Below are 22,002 nucleotides of genomic sequence, written 5' to 3'. Positions count from 1 at the left end.
AAAGAAAAGAAAGAAAAGACAGAAAGAAAGAAAGAAAGGAGAGAGAGAAATTCCATGACACAAATTACAATCACACCTGAGGCTTTAACAAAAATGCTACTACATATGGGTGAAAAAGGATTTTTATTGATTAATATGGGGGAAGTAAGCCAGGGTATATTCATATAACAAATATAACAGCCATCTCCACACATATTTTTTGATGTTTACGATAATGTCCTATGATTCTGAATCAAAATCAATCAAATTAATTCCACAGTACTGTTAGCACTTTATTCAGTTCAGGTCATTAATCCAGTGTTTTTCAATTAAACAAATACTTGTTGAGCATATACTATATGCACATACACTATCCTAGCTATAGCTCAGGGATAAAGATGAATGGCACATGAATAAGACATTATCCTTGTCCTCAAAGAATGTTTTATGTAAAATAAGATGATTTCAATAAAATAGGGAAAGCGCTCTAATAAAGGTACATACAGGGTATGCAGGAGCACAGAAGAAGGGCTTCTGCCTAGTCTTAGGGAATTGGAAAGAATTTCCAAAGATGTGCCCCAAATGATGACCATTAGGTTTGGCTACAAATTTAGGAAAAAGCAACCCGAAATAAAGTGGCTTGGAAAAGAGTTTATTTTTCTCTCATGCAAATAAATCTTGACCTAAGAAGGGAAGGCACATATGGCAACTCCATGGACACCTGGGAAGAGGGCATCTTCTTTCTTGTAGTTTCACCCTTCTCAATTATGTGGTTCCCTTCATGGTCCAAGAGGTTGTTGAGTTCCAGTGAGCATGTCTGCATTCCTGCCAGCAGAAAGCAGGAGGAAGAAAAGGATGCTTCCTAACATTTACGCATGACATTTCTGCCTGATTTTTATTGGCCAGAGTTTAGTCAGTTGGCCACTTTTAATCTAAGGATGACTGGAAAATGCAGCCATTATTTGAGGCATCTAGTGTCAACTGTAAACCAAAGTGCCTATCGGTAAGAAAGGCGGAGAAGTGGATACTGGCAGAAAACTAGCAGTGTCTGCCACTATGTTTAAGGCTTGGTGACTTTGGCCCCCAAAGTTTTGTGGTTTTGTACATACTGCAAAGTGGAAAACATGGGGCAAAGGAGAAATAGAATCAGTCCATTGTTTACTGATAATTTTACATATTATAATTTTAAATATCAAACTTTAGCTTCCTTAAGTCATTTATAAGTTTGCAAAACATTTCTCATGCTCTACTACTCTAAGTATCAATGACACAAAGATAAATAAAATATAGCATTTACACATAAAGAACTCACCATTTAACACAGAGGCCATCACATTAAAAAAAAAAAAAAAAGGACAAAAGCAAAGCACTCTCTGAAAATTGTTGTTGTGTACATACAAGCAGATATGAGTGGCTATCAAGGAATAAAGCAAGAACAATGATTTTAATGAATTCTAATTTTAACTGGACCCTGACAGCCAGAATAATATCAGCCTGCTGGTGAAGTGAGCAGCTATGAAGGTCCATCCACATCCTAAGTTGTCTGTTTACATTCCAAAAGGGGGTGTCTATCCTGTCCTTGGTAAAATTGTTATGGCATATAGATGTACATGTGCAAAGACATGGGAACTCCAAATTCTGACACAACAGTTAACTTCAAAATTTTCCAAGCTTTATTGTCTGATTTTTATTGAGGGTACAGTTTACCAAAAAAAAAAAAAAAAAAGTATGGAATATTGTCTGATGCAATTCATTTTTCTAGATATATTTAATTCCATCTTTAGATAACTGTATATCTGGATGTTATTTTCGTACCTAATCAAATTGCTTTTACTGAATTACATTTTGGAGTTTTGCCAAGTTTGCATTGAGAGACATCATTTTAAAAAAGATAAGCAACAAGCAAAAACCAAGACTATGAAATCAACTACTAGGGTTAGTGGATAAGTTGCCAACAGACAAATGTTGCCTTTATGAGCACTTAAAGGAAAAAACTGTTTTACTATTTTAGGTCTCAACACCTATAAAACTATTATTTTAAATTTCTGGTTTGCTTTTCTCCTAGGGTCATGACTGCAGCTTACTATACATCTTTCCTTGAAGCTCTGAAACAAACCTGTGACATTTCTTTAAGAACTATTCAAGACTTCTGCTAACTTTTTTTTTTTAACGTTTTTGCCAAATTCAATTTTAACCTTTCTTAAATAAACACATAGATATATACAAATGTATGAATACAAATATATATCATTTAATGTAAATACACAAAAAATCCCCTCCAAGTCATTTTTAAAATAAGAAAGTATAAAATTAAAAACACAAGTCGAGATTTGTTTGCTTCTGCAGAATGTAGAAATAATACAAAAACAAACTGGATCGTAGGATCTTACATAGAGCCATCTGAACCCATTGCTTTTGTAGGTCAAGAATGGTCAAATATTGTCAATGTATACGGTACAACTTAATATAACTGAAGAGTTAACCAAGATAACCTCAATGTTTCCCTCAGTTTGACAACTTTAGGTGGTTTTCTTCCTGTTTATGGCTTCCTGACTTCCTTTTCCTTAATGTATTTACTTCAGAAAACTTGCAACTGTAAATCCATTCTCTGCCCCTTTGAGATGTAAATCTTGTTTCAACCACCTGTCAGTTTCATAATCCAGTAATGTATTTCTTAAGGATCTGGGAGCCATCCCTTTAAAATGCAGCCATTGAAAAAGATAGCTTTGCTAGCTGCCTCTCCCTGTGGGAGGGTAAAAGTCTAATTTAAATAAGTGCCAACTAGTAAACAAAGATGGCATAATCAAATTGACCAACCATGCCCTCCTATAATGTCCTCTAGAACTTTTCTACTAGTTCATTCCAGCACTTAAAAACACTTCTGCCTTCTGTTTAGTGGAGTTGGGTTCAGTCTCTCTCCTCTATTACAATTATATGGAATCCAGTTTTCCTCACAGCTGTTTAACTCTGGTGCATTTTTTTCTTTGACAGGGTATTGCTTTTGGTCCATAAAGTTGAGGATAATTTCCTAAGATCCTGGCCACAATGTTTAAAAGTGCGATCTTTGCTCAATGTCCTTTACCTGCAACTAACAACTTGGAATTTGATAAGCTTAGATGTAGATTTCTAAAATGAAATAAATATTAGAGAATTGCATGTTTTCTGATGACATCAAAAAAGAAAAATTTAAAAAGAAAAAAATCATACATGTTTATAAGAAGTAAATATTCAAACACAAAAAAATTTATAGTGGCCGTTTACAGCAATTATGATCATAACTCTAAGGTTCATTTTGGTGTTTTCTTTTCTTTTACAACTTATACCTATCTGATTTATTTTGTCAAGAATAGGCACAGTGTGCTATGCATCTACCAGGCACTCAAAGCTTACTGAATTGAAAAAAATTAAAAAGCCTGTTATATTTATGTTTTTATGATGCGCTATTTTAAATAAACTCTTGTACTGGGCTTATTTCTTTAAATTCCATTTAAATGATTCATTGCTTATCAATGCAATGCTTCCAGAGAAAATATCTTTAAAATCTCCACACAAGTTTAAATTTTGTGTTCATTTTGGTGATTTACAATCAATACAAATCTCCAACATCATTCTCCACACTTAAGTATGAATTCATAGCTTTCAGCCAAAATTCTAACATTACTAAGAGCCAGATCTGCCTCTTTGTCACAAGAGAAAGACTATATCTTCATGTTAGAGGAAACTTTTTAAAATACATGGAGTGATTTGACTTCCGCTGTATGCCTAGCTATAAGTTATAAGCATAGACAAAATTGTTTTCTTTAAGTCACTCCTTTAGTCCAATATTAAGGAAAATAGCATGTAATTTAATAAAGCCCATCTCTTTTAACATATTTATTAAAATGTGAATAGTCTTTGAATACAATGGATTATTGAGATGATACTTTACCAAAATAATTATTTTAATCATTTTATTCATGAATGAGATTTTAGGCTTCAAATCCAGCTGGAAAAAAACACTATATTTTAATAAATTCTTTTAGTTGTAATTACTTTGCCATTTCACAGAACTTCCATGAAGTGATTTTATTTAAGGAAAAGACACATTTTTCTAACCTACTTCTATGCATGCCTAGATGCTTCCGTATCATTAAGATCTTAAAATTCTGTGAATATCAGTTTAAGTAACCTACCACATAATTAATATAGGTTTTCTATATTTCATATTTAAAACAGTAAATATGTAAAAACATTTCTTGGAAGAGGAACCAAAATGTTTCAAGATTTTGACCATAAGCACTGTAAGCATTAAGTGTACATAGTGAATTACATCGTTTTGCCCGAAGAAAAGAAGACTTCAATTCCAAGGGGGATATTAAACATTATAGATAATTTCAAACTGGGATATCCAAGGGTCCATTGGATTTTGTTTTAAGTGATGTACTGTGCAGGTAATGAGGTACATATATACTGAAATTCTACTCAGGGCACTACAAGAGATAATAGGCATAAAATGTAGAAGAAAATGGATGAGGTATGAAGAGAAGACTTTATGGTAAAGATTCAAATAAATGTTAGCAGAACAAATTATCAAAGAAATACTAGATTCTTTTGAGTTTTACAAGGTGGATTCCTTTTTATTTTCCCATCAAATCTAAAGTCTCTTTCTTGTTTTCTTGTTTCCCTATAAATTTACCTTATTGATATTTCCCAACCTAGGCTCTCTACTCTTTGTGAACTTGCTTACTTACAATGCCCATACCTGAACTCTGAATATGCTATACATTTCTGATTTGCCTCTGTACTGAAATTTTATTTTCCCTCTAATCTTACTTATCCAAATTCTTCAAGAATTAATACAAGGTCCACGAATCCTGTGAATTCTTGCCAGATAGTTTCATGCTCCTCTGATCTCCCCTCTTTCTGAACCAATCTACATCCAACTTAGCAACTAAAATACATTTCACATTAAAATGTGCACTACATTTTTTGTATTACTTTTGCTTTCCTAAATAAACTAGAGTTTGAAAAGGTCTAATTGTGTCTTTTATGTCTAAACTCCAGAGCATCTGGCTAAGTACCAAGAACTCTCCAGGTGTTAATACACTAAGGAGCAGTCAGAAAGTAGTCCTGCCTGCCCAGGGACTCAAAGAGACTCATGCCCACCTGCCTTCCAGGAAGTTCAGCTGACCTAGGTCCCACAGCAGATCCTGACACAACCCTGAAAAGTGGTCCCAGCTCATCTCACCTGCAGCTTGAGACAAGTTTGCCCACAGAGGTACCTGGAGGGAGATAAGCTGATCAGTGCTCCTGCAGGCTGACTCTGACCCTGGCCCCCTGTGGGTCTTAAAATAGCTCTGTATTAGGATCCAGCCCCTCTCAACTGCAATTTAAGAGCAGGCTTATTTGCTCAGGGACCTGCTGGGAGACACACCTGTCCATAACTCCAGAGACAGACTTGAAGACTCAGTCTCAGCTGGAGATCCTGAAGCAGCCCCATGACTTGGTTCTAATTCCCTTCAGTCACAGACCAGGGTAGTATGGACCTTTCCCAGGGATGTGGAGGATGCCACACTTCCTCCCAGGGTCCTGTAAGCTATACTTATCCACACATGTAGTAACAGTGTAGATGTAACTTTCCCAGGAACCCGTGAGCCACACTCATCCACACATGCAGTAACAGTCCACCATCTGTGGACCCTGAAGCTGGTCCTTATCCCAGAACCAGCTCTGTAGACCAAGGTCCCGGAGACACCCCAGTCCAGGGACCAGATGGGATCTGTGCCCACTAGAGCCCTTGTACCAGGCCTGTCAACTTTGGATCCTGCTGCATACTCAGAAGCAGTAACGTGACACAGATCCAATCCCATTCCACAATGATCCTGGAGTAATCCCATCAGCCAGGGAACGTAACAAGAGAAGGGAGAATGGGAGAAAACTTTTTCCAACAAGATAACTGAAAAGGGGTTAATATCCAAAATATATAAGGAACTCAACAAACTTGATAGCAAGAAGATAAATGACTCCATTAAAAAAAAAAATGGGCAAAGGACCTGAATGGACATTTCTTGAAAGAAAGAAATTCTGTCATTTGTAACAATTTGGATAGCCTGAAAGATAGTACGTTAAAATAAGCCAGGAACAGAAAAATAAGTATTGTATGATCTCAGTCGTACGTGCAATCTACAAAAGCAGAACTCATAGACACAGAAAGAATGGTGTTACTAGTGGCTGCAGGCTTGAGGCAGTGGCGGAGATTGGTAAGATATTAGTCCAGTGACACAAAATTTCAGTTAGACTGGAGAAATTACATTCAGGAGATCTACTGTACAACACAACACGGTGACTATAGTTAATAACCGTGTATTGCATTCTTGAAAATTGCTAAGATAGCAGATTTTTTTAATGGTATCACCATAATAGTATGATAAATTAGTGAGGTAATGGACATGTTCATTAGCTTGATTTAGCCATTCCACACTGTATACATATATCAAAACATCATGTTGTATGTGATAAATACATATAATTTATGTTTGCCAATTATAAAATAAGAAAAAAATTAATTTAAAAATGAATAAAAAGTTAGCAACAATATGACTTGAATGACTCAAATAATTTAAATTGTGACATTATTATATTATTACACTTGAATTATGAATTTTAGTAGCTCCAGGACTTTGGAAGTATATAAGTCAATCACTGGGGAAAGATATTACTTTTCCTGTGAAAACGGATTGTCTACATAGTTAAATTGTTTATTTTTTGTTTTTGAGATAGAGTCTCACTCTGTCATCCAGGCTGGAGTTGCCCAGGCTATGATCTTGACTCACTACAGCCTCTGCCTCCTGGGTTCAAACAGTTCTCTTGCTTCAACCACCCCAGTAGCTGGAACTACAGATATGCTCCACCACACCCAGCTAATGTTTGTATTTTTTGTAGAAATTTTTGTAATTTTTGGCCAGGCTGGTCTCGAACCCCTGACCTGAGGCGATCTGCCTGCCTCGACCTCCCATGGTGCTGGGATTACAGGCATGAGCCATCACACCCAACCCATAGTTAAATTCTTAATGAGGCACAAAAGAAACAAGGAAACCAAACTAACAGTTTTACTTTTCCCTTAAGATAAACTTTCTCTAGAGACTAGATTTTAAAAGAGGGAGTTCTGCCTTGAATTTTTATAATTTGTCTTATCTTGTTATTAATTCTTAAAATAAGAAATCTATGTATATAGAGTAAAATCAAAAGGATATACCCTGAAGAATAAACATCTTTCCCTTTTCTGTCCTCTGTACCCTGCTATCAGATTTATATCTAATTTGATATCTATCTACTTGGCTTTAATAAAATGGTAGCCTAACATAAATAGTTTTACCTACATCCTTATTTTCTACATACATACATAGTCATAAAGTCATATATATATACAATATTTCTCTATCAATACACATATAGAGATGCCTCCTTCCCATCTGGGATTTTAGAGCATTTCATTGAGCGGATTTACCCTAATTCATCAGCCAGTCTCACACTGAAGGGGACTGACTTTGTATACAATATTTGCAATTACATAAGATGCTGCCCTGTATATCCTTGTTCATATGATATAATGTCAGCTTCTATTTGTGTATAAATATCTAACATAAAATTTCTACGTCAATCCTATGCACATTTTTAATTCTAAAATACACTGGTAAGCTTTCTTTCATAGATGTTGTACTAATTTACATTCCTACCAGAAATGTATAAATGTAATCTTTCTGACATTAGCGCTTCTTAGAGAAGCAACATATCCGGTGGATTTTACAAATACACTTCCTGAAATACACTGATCATCCAAGCCAGAAGTATATCGTTCCACACATCCAATTAATCAGCAAGCCTGGTTGATTCTACCTCTGAGATATTTGGAATACATCCACTTTTCTCCATTCTCACTACCTCTACCCACAGTCTTCTAATGCCTGATTAATAACAATAACTTCATAACTAGCCCCCTTTCCAGCAATACATCATCTGCAATACACTGCAAACTGAGTGCCCTTGGGGAAACGCAGTCATTTTCTACATAAGAATTGCAGAGTAGAAAGGCAGGGACTATGGTGTCAGAAACACCTGGGTGTGATTACCAACTGTGCTTATTGTTAACCATGAGCTTGGGGAAATTAAGACCATTCCTTGCTTATTTCTTCATGTTTAAAATAGGAATATTAGATGTACTAATAAGGTTATGATATAAATTTTATTTAAAAACGCATGAACTAACTTGATATTGCCTGACACATAGTGAGTTCAAACAACGATGATGATGATGATGATGACAATGATCAGTAAGAACAAGAAGGAGACGCTAGTGGTTAACAGGTGTCTTCCTCATCACCCTTTAATTGCTCTATTTTGCCCTCACAGTAAAGTTTCAGTTCCTTGAGATGGTTTACAAGACTCACACCTGCTTTACTTTCCACCTTCTCTCACTGAGGCCCTTACCTCCTTTTCTCCTGCTCCCCAATACACACTATATTTCAGTTAAACTGATTTGCATTTTCCCAAATGCATCTCTCCACAGCTTGCAGGCCTTTGATGTGCTATTCTCTCTTTGTCTGCTACACTCATCCCTTCCTTTCCCATCCGCTTGGCTAACTTTTAAGTCATTATATGTCAACATTGACATCATTTTTTCCAAGTTTTCCTAATCCTCATTATGTGCAGCCCCTGTGTTCTTTCACAACATCTTGTTCTTATTCCATGAAAACCTTTCGAAAATGTGGTTTAATTCCTTGGGCTGGTCTGTTTTCTATATAGTTGTAAATTCCTTGAGGACAGACAACAAGTCTTAATGACTTTTCAAACCTATGACCTAGCACAGTGCCTGGGACAGAAGAGGTATTTAATCAACGTTTGTTGAAAAAACGATAAATGTTTTAGATTAAGAAATGTTAAACTCTATACAATTTTGAGCTAAAAGCAGTCTCTCTTTTCCTTTTAGACTATCAAAATACTATTTCTTTAATTTGGGGCCATATGTTTTAAGTTCTAGACTCCAAAAATGTCTATGCTTTTACAGCTTTTTTTTTTTATATTTGCTTGAGACTTGTATATTACTTATGAAATAATAACTATGAAAACTCTAGAGAAGTCATCCAATTTTTCAAATCAATTTTTCCCCTCAATTTTATCCAGAAGGCAGTTTGGTTGTATAACGTATAAATTCACCTCTTCTTTTTTGTATATGCAATGTGGAGTCAAATAATCCTGACATTCTTTTTCCACAATCATTGTACAAAATTTCTGACAGAACAGAGACATGTGTCTCTCTAGAACAACTGAGTGATTAAGTCAGCATGGATGTATGCCAAATAAATGCTCAAGTACCTTCCAAGCTGCTTTTATATACTATTGATACCACTCCTGAAAATATAGTCTTTACACAGGTTGAGAAATCCCACACATTGAAACTTCAGATCAGCACAGATGGTAACCTTGGAGACAAACTAATGGAAAGCTTTATGTGTCCTCTCACTGCAGTGCAGCTGTCATTTTACTTGTACTAAAGTCATTTCATGGGAGGTGTTAGTATTCAACTGAGTATGTCAGCAATTAGTCTAAAGGATTTATTTATCACAGCAACGTGGCTATATTTGTGATTAGTCTAAGCACCTCCTTCAGAAACATCCTCATGTTCAAATTACAGGAAGCATTTACCATAGCCAGGGAACTGAACAGTTACGAACCTTAAAGCAACTTTTAAATAAATTATTACTTCAAACAAAGATCACCCTAAAACAGTTTGAGATTGTTTTCTTCAGAATAATTAACTATATCATATATTGCTATGATTTTCTAAGAAAAAATATCACTTCATTCATGTATGAACTATAAAGACAACTTTTCCCACCTGTGTGTTGCTCTCGTTTTCTCCGTAACCTTAATGCAATTGTAAGCTTCTTTGGTGCCTCCATCTTTCATGTGTGCCTCTTATTGGTTCTTTCTCCTTTGTTTCTGATTTTATACAATCTTCCCTTGCCTCAGCTGTGACTTCAAACTATTCCTTTCTCTCACTTCTTCCCTGTATTCACAAATGCCACCAAATATTACCCTATACCCACAGCCTTCCCCTTTTCACATCCACTCTTGTTTTCTGAGCTCCACCCTAACGTTCTCATCACCTGTCAACTGGTGTATTGACTTAACTACTGATTCCAATAGGCTTCTATCAGACTCCACTTCGTCCACTTGTTTCTAAGTTCTCCTTTGCATTTTCCTGAGTGCATCTGTGCCTCTTTACCTCACAGGACGTTGATATGCTATTCTCTTTGCCTGCTATACTCATCCTTTTTTTTTCCCTCTCTGTTTGGGTAACTTGTATCCCTTGACTTCCAGGATCCTGAAACATCCAAGCCCTCCTAGCTTTCACTGTTCTTCAATGATCTATCATATTTTCCCATATGGCAATACTGTTCAACTTTCTATCTAATGTGACTTTCTCAGGAGATAATTTTCAAATTTTTCATGTATGGAATTGTTCCTTCTCTTTTGCTTCCAGAATAATTTCCCCTAATTTTTTATTAAATGGTTGCCAGGGCTTGTTTTTGTTTCTGTTTTGTTTACTGCTCAATTGCCTATCCTGAAGTCACTTTCTCCTCTTCTTCTGATTGCCATCCCCCATGTTCAAGTCTTTATTATCTTTTGTCTTGACCAGCTTATTTTTTTCAGATATTTTAAAGCGTCTGAATAATATTTGAAATCTTAAGAATGGACAAATATCCTAATTTTTTTAAAAAAGTTAAATTCTTCAAGCAGTTTAAAATGTTCAGTGTTTGATGGAGAACATATTGTTTGCAAATACTTGAATCACCTGCACTGATCACTGTTGTTCCTGATACACAGTTTGCACAACACTGGCTGGAAATTATTGCATTGGACTTCAAACTTGTCTTTAACCCTCCAATGCAGATTACAATGTATTTTTATTAAGGGAAAGCACTTATATATGCAAATTTCTTATTTAGAAAACCTCTGATGACTATTTCTACGACCTAACTATTACCCCTGAGATTCTCTTCAGTGTGGCCTATGCTGTATCTTCTGGCTTGTCTTCCCTCAATTACTACTACTGCTCAGTGTTTCTACTCTCTGCTGAAGGCCTAGCACAGCACTCTTCACTTGGAATGCATCAAAAATTAAATAGAATTCTCAGTTAGAAACTCATGTTTTTCAGGTGTACTTTATTGTACTCAAGGGTAGTGCTAAATAATCATTTTTAAGAGGACAATATCTCAAAACTACCCGTATGATGTATTATCAATGTTTTTATGTTTCACCAATACATTTTGATGAGTCATTTAATGTTCAATCCCATGTGGATTACCCAGTAAAAAAGATTGCCAAAAATAAGTTTAATTTTTAAAAGCTGCAGATTATAGGCACATTTAATGAATCTTTCTGTATTCTCAGAAGATAAGCATGTTAATGTTTCAGATTAACGAGGGAAGAGTCTAGGAAAACCAGCCTTTGAAAACAATGCACTTAGGAATGTAATATAAAAATTGGTAGGGGTGTGTGTGTGTGTGTGTGTGTGTGTGTGTTTTCTGAAGACTTTTCAGGCATCGCTTCACTTTCCTTCATAGCACAGCCCAAGTCACCTTGTTGACATTCATCCTAAACAATCCCATCCCTCCTGTCCCCTAAGCCCGGCAACATGTACCTGGTTTCTCTCTGACTAAACTAAATGTATCCATGACCTTATGTTTCACAATGAACAAATCTGATCATTATGTTCCCATTCAAGGAATGTCCTTTACTTCTTGAACAAAAATATTAGTCTTGCAAAATCTAGCTCAAAAATCAATACCTACTGTAATTAAAATTGGAAAATTTCAATTCCCTTCATCTACTTACTCTTCACATTTTATACACTTTGTACATATTTCTATTCAAGGTTTATCAGAAAACTCATGTTATGGTTTACCTATCTATGAAAGGTGAACACTAAATGTTAATAATTTGATATTATTTAACTACTTAAGAAATATTTAAGAAACACTGAATTTGAAGTTTCTAGCCATGGGAATCAGAGAGCACCCTTTTGCTCTAACAAATGAGAGTCAATGAAAGAGCAGATACAGTAATAGTCACATAAAATATAATTAATCATTTGTAGATCTTTTAGAAAATGTACAAAAGCAAAATAAACCCAATAACTATTTATTTACTTATTTGATCTGGGTTCTACTAATTCCTCAAGAACACTAATTATGTCTTGATTTTTTTCCTAGTCCCTGTACAACGTAGCATAGTTTATTGCCTACAATCAACAATCAATAAATATCTGTTAAGTCAATTTTAGTTGAATTGCTATGTTATTAAGGTCATATAATTTATTGATACTTTCTCTGTTTCACAGCAAAGACATCTGTATCTACTCTTTGACTAGTACTCAAACAATAGATACTAGAAAACTAATGCCTGCTTCTGAGGGAAGAAATCTTAGAGGTTAAGAGTTTGTCTGGTGATAACCACTACTCGGTCCCCAGGCACAGGCAGTATTTATTTGTTAGAGCATACTGCAATCCTGAAGTTTGGCATTTTTCACAAATACAGATCACAAAAGAAATCTGCATGTCACTCTTTCCTTATGAAAGTATTTTCTTCTTTAGGGCATTATTGGAAAATACACAACATGATCAAAATCAATTTGCTTCTTTTAAACAAGTCCTTTCATTGAGCCTGGAGAAGAACTGACTATTCTCTAAAAGCCTTTGGCTTTCATTCCACAAGCACTGACATGCTTAATTAAAACTGAACACCAAAGAGCTTCCATTTTTTGGAACTAAACAGAAAGCGCCTGTAAACATCAGAGCATACCAATGAAGATTCAGTGAAGCCACAGCATCCTTGGAGGGATCATGTTGCCACTGGTAAAATGAATTAAGGATCGAAAAATAATTCAGATATTCATGCTGATGTGAAAAACATTTTTTTCTTAGCTTATCATCCAAACTAGGTTTCTTCAAGGCAACTTCATTAACCATTTATTTTATTAAATAAAATTTACCCAAACCTCAGCCACAATTCTTTGGGTTCCAAGATTCTATACCCCTCAGGAATAGACCACTGGAAACTATGACTCCTAGAAAAATGACTGAATACCTCCTTTTTCAACAAAGTTTTAGATTTAAGAGCCACACAATAGACAGTTTACCCTTCCACATTTCCTTAATGGTCCTGAGTGTTCAGAATTACAAATGTAGAGATGTTTTAGTTTACTATCACCTCTATAATTTTCACTTAAAAGTTAGTCCATCTTTAGAAGTGTAGTATCCTAGTTTTTTATTATCTCCTAGTAACACTTATTTATAAAAAGCCAGATTATATCAAGAAAATTGATATTACTGAAATTTTGTTTGTTACCTTTGTCAATAGTTTTCTGCAATTCACTGGAGAAAATGAACTGTTGCAGCCCCATTCCTAGGAAGTTGCCTCCTCTATGATCTTCATTCCAATGATTCTATCTTGCATAGTTTTTAAATCTTTTGTAGTAGCCCAGAATTTTAGTCGAAAGTGAATTTTTACCAAATGATAAAATTCTTTTAGCTCCTTCAAATCTTCAAAGACTTATAGTGCCATCAGCAGGTTATCCATGGTTTCAATCTTTACGATTGTCCACCCACCACATGAGATACATCAGTAGCTTCTCAAACATACCATGCTATGCTTGAGTGACACAGGGAAGCTTTCAAAAAACAAATGACCATAATAGATTTTAAATTTGTCTTACATGTGGAAAATATAAGCATTATAGAGAAAGGCATGTACATGATCAAATATATGTTTTATGTGTTAATCTTTCTCTGTATATTTTATGCACCAATGTTTCTTTTAATACATGGGATTCTCTAGACCTCTTGTACTCACTAACTTTCTTCACAGGCTTTCCTACTTCCTTAGAAGACACTCACATGATTCTATATGGAAATACTCTACATCCTCCTACATGGACTCACCTACGACTTAAACATTTCCATTCTTACACTTACATAAATGTTATGGTAGAATTTTCTATTTGGATACTAAAATTTTTGTGAAAATTCTAGCAAAAAGTGTCAGTAAATATTTGGATAGCAAAGCCTATCTTTATTGCAGAAAGATATGTGTTTAATGGTCTTAAATCTAGAATCTTAGAGTGAGAAGCTTTGCCCAACTCATCCCTCCTAGCTCTAGCCAGCTTTAATTCCTGCCAATTAGGAGTCCCTGTTATAGGTTCTGCATATTTCTTATGTTATTCATTTACTTATCTAATATTTATTGAGCACCTGCTATGTGTTCTTACGTTATTCATTCACTTATCTAACATTTACTGAGAACGTGCTATGTGTCAGGCACTTTTCTAAGGACATAAGATTTAACAAAATGTGCTCCCTGCTCTCAAGAATCTTGCAGCATAATAGAAGTAGACAAACATAAAAACAGAAACACAGTAATTAGTTACAGAAACCATGGGAAATGTTCTTGTAAGTGCAATTGGGACACAAAAAGCAGCACAGCTGTTTCCTCACAAGCAGTGTGATTCCAGGAAGGTATTCACTGAGAAGATGACACTTGACACAACTTTTGAGAGATGATCTGTCAGATGCAGAGGGTACAGCATTTGTCAAGACACAAAAGAGTTGTGAAAGGCACATAAGGGAAAGGAATACTGAATTTTAGAGTAAAGGAGTGAATGTGAGGGATATGTGGTAAGTGGTAAGGAATACAAGAGCATTACACGTCATATACAAAATTTCACCTTTCATGCATCAGCTGGTTAAATTCTTCCTGTCCACTGCTTCCACTGGGAGAAAGGCCAGAATCCTATAATTCCCTCTTCATTCAAGTAGAAGTTTAAAAAATTGGTGGCTAACTATCTTTGCACCCTGATCCCTGTGGAAGGATTAGAGAGAAACAGTAGTTCATGGGAAGCAGATAACCTGCTGCGAGCAGCGGGGACTTAACATCGCCACCCAACCCAACCCCAAGCTATCAACCTCCTAAAGCCACTCTGACATTTCTATGCATTCTAAAAGCTACCTGGTGCTGTGGAAGACAGGGTATGTGAGAAATCTCCAGTGGTTTTTGGCTCTTTGAATATGGAGCACATTTAATTTATATTTTTTTAAGTTAGTTTTGAACTACCAGTCATCTGGCTAAGAAATATTCTCAGGAACTTGTTAGGTAAGAAAGTAAAGGAAGGCCTGTAATCAGAATTTTGTATTTTGCAATAAATGCCAGTAATTTTCTGTGTCTAACTTAGCTACACTATCTAACCCTTCTGTATATCAGTTTCTTCCCTTCCTCATGATGTGGTTTTAAAAGTTAAGTAAGTGAACACATGCAAAACACTGGAAGCACTACCTGAGATATACAAATACCTATTAGATTATTTCATTATAAGTAGTAGGTTTCCCAGTGTCCATTCTTCTAGCAAGAGTTTGAATTTCCATTTGAGGATATACCCTCGTCAACTTTCATGTGGCTTGGATATAGGCCAATCAACATATTACAGTTTACTAGCAATGGTGAATCCTTTTGGGTAGGCACATGGCCCAATTGCAATGAGATAATTATGAATCTCTTCATGGGAAGGTTGGAGTTTCTTGTTTCTTTCTTGCTATACGTTAAAGTTGGGAGGTTACACAGCTACAGTGGCTGCCACCATCTTGCTATCACACTGAACCTGAGACTGAAACCAACACAACAGAAGGCAGAACTGAAATATGAAGGGAAACAAATTCCTGTTGACATCATTCAACCCAGATCCATTCTCTAGAATATTCAGTTGCCATCAGTTCAATTTTCTTAAGCAATCTGGGTGCTTAAGCAATCTGGGTGCTCTGTTATTTGTGACAAAATATTATATAATAAAGAAATTATCCCAGAGGCTGTGAAGAGCCATGGAAGGATTTTAAGTAGAGAAGAAACTTGATCAGGTTTACATTTTTAAAACACATCATTCCAGTACCATTGGGAAGAACTGGCTGAGTCTGACAGAAGGCAGGAGGACAAACTGGGAGAAGATTATAACAATCTACGTAAGAAAGGATAAAGATTTGAAAGAAGGCAGCTGGGGTGAGAATGGAGTGATGAAGGAGGAGGGACAGAAAGATAGTCAGGGACTGATTGGATTTGCAGAGTGAAGAAAAGCAAGGAGTCTGAGATGACTCCCAGGGTCTTCATGCTGCTGGCTTGGTGGGTAGTGAGGCCATTCATCTGAACAGAAAATACACAAGGTGGAGTAGAATTTAAAAGGGAAAATTAAATTAAGGCTTTGACATGTTAAGTTTCATGTGCATGTGACGTCACTAGATAGAGATATTAAGAAGACAATGGGACATGCCAATCTGAAACTCAAGTTAAATGTTTGGCCTGGAGCTTTACATTTGGCAGTTATTAGTGGAATGATTTGAAGCTTTGGGCATTAATGAGTTAGCCAATTTAAAGTGGGTAGAAGTGTCACGCCTGTAATCCCAGCACTTAGGGAGGCCGAGGCAGACAGATCACTTGAGCCCAGGAATCCAAGACCAGCCTGGGCAACATGGTGAAACCCTGTTTCTCCAAAATATTTTTAAAATAGCAGGTATGGTGGTGCACACCTGTAGTCCCAGCTATTCGGGAGGCTGAGTTGGGAGGTAGAGGTTGCAATGAGCCACAATGGTGCCACTGTACTCCAGTCTGGGCGACAGAGTGAGACCACAGATCAAAAAAAAAAAAAAGTATATAGAAGAGGACTATAACTGGAATCATGAGAACTTCAAGAATTAGGAGCAAAGAAAGAGGATCTAGCTTCCGGGCATGGTGGCTCACCCCTGTAATCACAGCACTTCGGGAGGCCGAGGCAGGTGGATCACCTGAGGTTGGGAGTTTGAGACCAGCCTGACCAACATGGAGAAATTTCATCTCTACTAAAAAAAAAAAAATACAAAAAATTAGCCTAGCATCATGGCGCATGCCTATAATCCCACTTACTTGGGAGGCTGAGGCAGGAGAACCACTTGAACCCAGGAAGCAGAGGTTGCAGTGACCCGATATTGGGCCATTGCACTCCAGTCTAGGCCACAAGAGTGAAACTCCAACAAAAAAAGAGAGAGAGAGAGAGAGAGAAATAAAGAAAAAAAGGAAAGAGAGAGAAAGAAAGAAAAAAACGAAAGAGAGAGAAAGAAAGAAAAGAAAGAGAAAGAAAGAAGAAAGAAAGGAAAGAAAGAAAGAAAGAAAAAGAAAGAAAGAGAAAAAAAGAGAAAGAAAGAAAGAGAGATAGAAAGAGAGAAAGAGAGGAAAGAAAGAAAGAAAGAAAGAAAGAAAGAAAGAAAGAAAGAAAGAAAGAAAGAAAGAAAGAAAGAAAGAAAGAAAAGAAAAGAAAGAGAGAAAGAGAGAGAAAGTATCTAATAAAAGAGGCAAAATAAAAAATGGTCAGAGAAGTGGTAGAAGAATCAAGAGATACCATATCAGGATAACAATAAGAGGTTTTCAGAAAGCAAGAGGAAAGCAGCAACAAACATAGCTGGTCATAACAGCATTTTCCCTCCTTGCTATAGGACTTCCAGTAGAAACAAGGGCAGGTGTCTAATTTCAGAGATTTGATGTGAAGTGAGGAAGCTGGTAGATTTAGAGTAGACTCTTTACAAGAACACGGTTTTAAGGGAAGGTGGGGGACTACAGCAGCATTTTGCCTGTAAATGTTTCACAACCAGTGCTGGAGTGTGGAGGAGAATTTGATTCACAGAATTTGCCAATTTCCCTCATATAAATAACCCCACTATAGTGAGGGAAATTTCAATCTACCAGTGTGACACTGAAAGCAAAGTTGGGAAGAGATGCTCACAATATACTCTCAGATGCAAACCGGTATGGGTTGCACATAGATAAACTCTGAAAAAACAACCCAGAGGTGAGAGACAGGGTATGGCACAGAGCCAGTAGAGACGGAAAAGCTAACAAAATACATAAGAAATGAAAAGAGAAGCCCGGCGCGGTGGCTCATGCCTATAATCCTAGTACTTTGGGAAGCCAAGGCAGACAGATCACTTGAGGTCAGGAATTCAAAACCAGCCTGGCCAACACAGTGAAACCCTGTCTCTACTAAAAATACAAAAAAAATTTAAAATAGCAGGGCATGGTGGTAATCCTAGCTACTTAGGAAGCGGAGGTAGGAGAATCGCTTGAACCTGGGAGGCAGAGGTTACAGTGAGCCAAGATTACACCACTGCACTCCAGCCTAGGCGAGACAGCAAGACTCCATCTTGAAGAAAAAAACAAAGGAAAAAGAAGTAAGAAAATTCCTGGAAGGACAAAATCAGATTAAGGATACAGATGGGGTTGGGTGTGATGGCTCACACCTATAATCCCAGCACTGTTGGAGGCTGAGGCAGGAGGATCTCACAAAGCTAGGAATTTGACACCAGGCTGAGCAACATAGTGAAACACTGTCTCTGCAATTTTTTTTAAATCAGCTTGGCATGGTGGTATGTATCTGCAGTCCCAGCTACTATGGAGGCTGAGGTGGGAGGATTGATTGAGCACAGGATCAAGGATGCAATGAGCTATAATGGAGCCACTGCACTCCTGCCTGGTAACAGAGTGAAACCCTGAATCTAAAATAAAATAAAAAGAGAAAGAGGTGGGGGCTATAGATGGAAGGATGATCCTAGTCCAGAAAAAGAGGAGAAAACCTTCTCTGAAGCTTGACAAAAGGAGGTGATCTTGGGTGCAGATAGAGAAACACTTCTTAAGCACAGAAATGGGAAAATGGGAAACAGTGGTACTTATGACTAAGCAAATGTATGGCCTCCAATTCCTTTAGAGGTGAGATATCATTTGGTTAGCAGTCAGGTGGATAGAAGAATAGGGCTCTCAGAGGACAGAAGAACTTGTGTGGGAAACAGTAGCAGATGGTGAACAGGACAGAACACTAAATATATATATGTTGTATGTGTGTGTGCAGACACATTCGCACACATATTTGATATGCCTGTCTTCCTCCAGCAAAGTCCCTCTAGAGATGTGAGACTATAGTATTTCTCTTTGCTTCATTAACATATATTCTATCACATTTAGTTGTCTTTGAATAATATTGTTTGTTAGAAAGTGTATATATAGGTATGTTGGCTAATTGAATAAATGAGGAAATCAATATATAAGTATTTCTTAAAAGATGTACTATTTTAAATGTTTTCTTTTTTTTCTCAATCTTATTCAAGTCTCATTAACCTGAATTTATATATCCTATTTATACATAGCATTTACTGTTGTTTTAGCTATATGAGCACATTTATTTGAAAAATAGTAGCCTTAGTCCCAAGATATAAAATTAAGCAAGGTGAAGGCTATAAAATAAATTATATATACAGAGGTGACCTAGAAAAAAACATTGGAATGGCTTCACCTTTTTTACATATTAAGTAAAATGAAACTTTAGTAGCAGGAGTTGAAATATGTTCATTGCTTTTAAGGCAGACAAGATGTTCAAGCTTGGGCTTATCTCTTGGTATCTTCATGTACTGTGTTTATATTTGCCTATTCTACATTATGAATAATGCAAGTTTGCCTAAGGTATCTTTCAGATTACAGTAAGATTTGCTATAAACTCTTTGCAAATATCAGTAAATGTTGAATAATACAGAGGCTTTAAGATAAAATGTTTGAGATTCCTAAAATTATAGTAGGTAGTATAAATGTAAATCATTGTTTCCTGCTGTGTTCCTTGGTGGTTTTAAATTCCTCATTCAATCATTCAACACATATTTGAATGCCTATATATGAGAGGCACTGTTTTAAGTGCCATGAACATAGCACAAAACCAGGAAAAGGCTGTTGTCACCACGGTTGTCACAAAAAGCTGTTGTGATTGATATCCTGGCAGAGGAAAAAGACAGCAACAACTAAATTACAGGGATATATAATATCAAGAAATTATAAACGCTATGAAGAAAAATACAGCAATTATGTAAGGGGCTAGTGGGTTACAGGGACTACTATTTTAGATATGGTGGTCTGGGAAGGCCTATCTAAAAGTTACATTTAAGCAGAAAACATGAAAGGAAGCAATTTAAACTTTCTTCTGAAGTATTATGGATTTTGAATGATTCTTAAAAGTTGTATCAAAAATAAGATATGGTATTCAGTAGCTCACGTAGAACTTCTAAAGCATATCATTACACACCTTTGCTTTTTTAATGGACCAAAATAAAGATAATTTAAGTGCTTCCTGTTGAGTAGGGGTGGCAGGTCATTATTATGATCCATTCAAACCAGAAGGCTTTTTATTTTTTCCCTTTCCCTCACAACTGCTCCAATCACATCCTATCAGTTGACTGCTGCTAACCACTGTAGTATGAAAACCAGAGTTAAGTTTAAAAGGATTCAGGGTAAACAGTTAAAACTTTTGAATGATGGTGTTAGAGCTTTCCTGCAGAAGAGCTTTAGGCTGGAAGCTTATAACAATTCTTTCAACAGCTAAGAAAACTTTCGTAAAGTAACTATGGGAAAAGAATTACATAAATGCAAAAAATGTACATATCAGATCATAGAAGCTAATATTTATTGATTCACATTTATATACTATAATATTTATAGCGCTTACTACATTTTAGACTTTGTTCTAAGTACTTTATCTCATTTAATCCTTCAAAAAGCTAAGCTCTGCCTTAGTTTTATTATCTGTAAAATAGGGAAAACAGTAGTGCTTTCCTCAGAGGTTTACTAATGAATTTATGATCTACAAAATATCCCATTTTGCACAGAAAGAATGCAAAGTCAAAAGAAAGAGAGAATAACGAATAAAGGCCCTGACACAAAAATGGATTTGGCATGTTTTAGGTACAGCTAAAAAGCCAGTATGACTTATTAAATATGTATATCTAAACAGCAGCACATGCTAATCTCTAGAGTGATTATTGATTATCTATTTTATCTGTGATTTTGTTATATTTATCAATATTTATAGCCGAATACATGCAATTAGGGAATAATCCCCAAAGAGGAGTATTTCAAATAAATTTCCCAATGTGGACACAAAAGAATGTAAGTATGTTCTTAAAGAGAAACATGAAATGAAAAATGCAAATTTCCTTGTAAGAAAAGAAGCAGCTTTAAACTAAGAGAAAGTTGGGGAAAAACATTTCTGTTTATATAGCTAATATGTGTAAATTCCTTCTTTTGATGAGGGCAGCTTGAAGAGACAGAGAGTATTAGCAGTCCTATTTGCTAAATAATCAGGTAAACATTAGAGAGTAAATCAAAGAGAGAGAGAGATAGTGAATGAGAGAGTTACAGAAAGAGAGAGAGAGAGAAAAACAATGTGATAACAGGTAAGTACGTATCTGCCCTCCAAATAGTAAACCTTTGCACAAATACCAAGAATCACAAAATATGTTTTAGAGAATTACAAGTTATAAAGTATGGATGGTTTAGGATATGTCAAAAAATAAAACTACAAAAATTTAGTAATAGATATAATCGGCTTTTGAGACTCATAATTCAAATAGCCTCCATTTTATAAAAAAAGGATGAGAGCTGCCACCGGGCTATAGCAGAACAGTGTTTTTTGTTTGTGTGTGTGTGTGTGTGTGTGTATGCGTGCGCACGCGCACGTGTGTGTGTGTGTGTGGCAGGGGGAACAAGGAAAGAGAACAATGGGAAAAATGGATTAGTTAACATCGGGTCACTTTTTTTTTTTTTTTGCGATGGAGTCTTGCTCTGTCACCCATGCTAGAGTACAGCGGTGTGATCTTGGCTCACTGCAAACCCCACCTGCTGGGTTCAAGTGACTCTCCCGCCTCAGCCACTCAAGTAGCTGGGATTACAGGTGTGCATCACCACACCTGGCTAATTTTTGTATTTTTAGTAGAGACAGGGTTTCACCATGTTGAACAGGCTGGTCTTGAACCTCTTACCTCAGGTGATCCGCCCACCCCGGCCTCCCAAAGTGCTGAAATTACAGGTATGAGGCACCACGTCCAGCCCTTCTTGTAAGGGCTAAAGCAGAGTGGACTTTTTTATTATGCTGATTCAGGT

General features: G+C 36.3%; 1 protein-coding gene across 3 annotated transcripts in view; it reads right to left on the bottom strand.

The window, feature by feature from the left end:
• Positions 1 to 22,002, bottom strand: part of OXR1 (oxidation resistance 1) — a 479,036-nt gene that overhangs the window by 390,229 nt on the left and 66,805 nt on the right. Inside the window, exon 1 of one of the 3 annotated variants that reach the window (XM_037738704.1) lies at positions 5,125 to 5,220. The exons of the other annotated variants lie outside the window; for them this stretch is intronic. The gene's annotated coding sequence lies outside the window, so the exon portion shown is untranslated. Of the gene's footprint in view, positions 1 to 5,124; positions 5,221 to 22,002 lie in introns of those variants that run through there. 3 annotated transcript variants of the gene reach the window in all.

Source organism: Cebus imitator, unplaced genomic scaffold (assembly GCF_001604975.1).
Source record: "Cebus imitator isolate Cc_AM_T3 unplaced genomic scaffold, Cebus_imitator-1.0 Scaffold56, whole genome shotgun sequence".
NCBI classification, from domain to species: Eukaryota; Metazoa; Chordata; class Mammalia; order Primates; family Cebidae; genus Cebus; species Cebus imitator.
The sequence above is the reverse complement of the archived record's forward strand: the minus strand, read 5'-3'. Positions and strand labels throughout refer to the sequence as shown.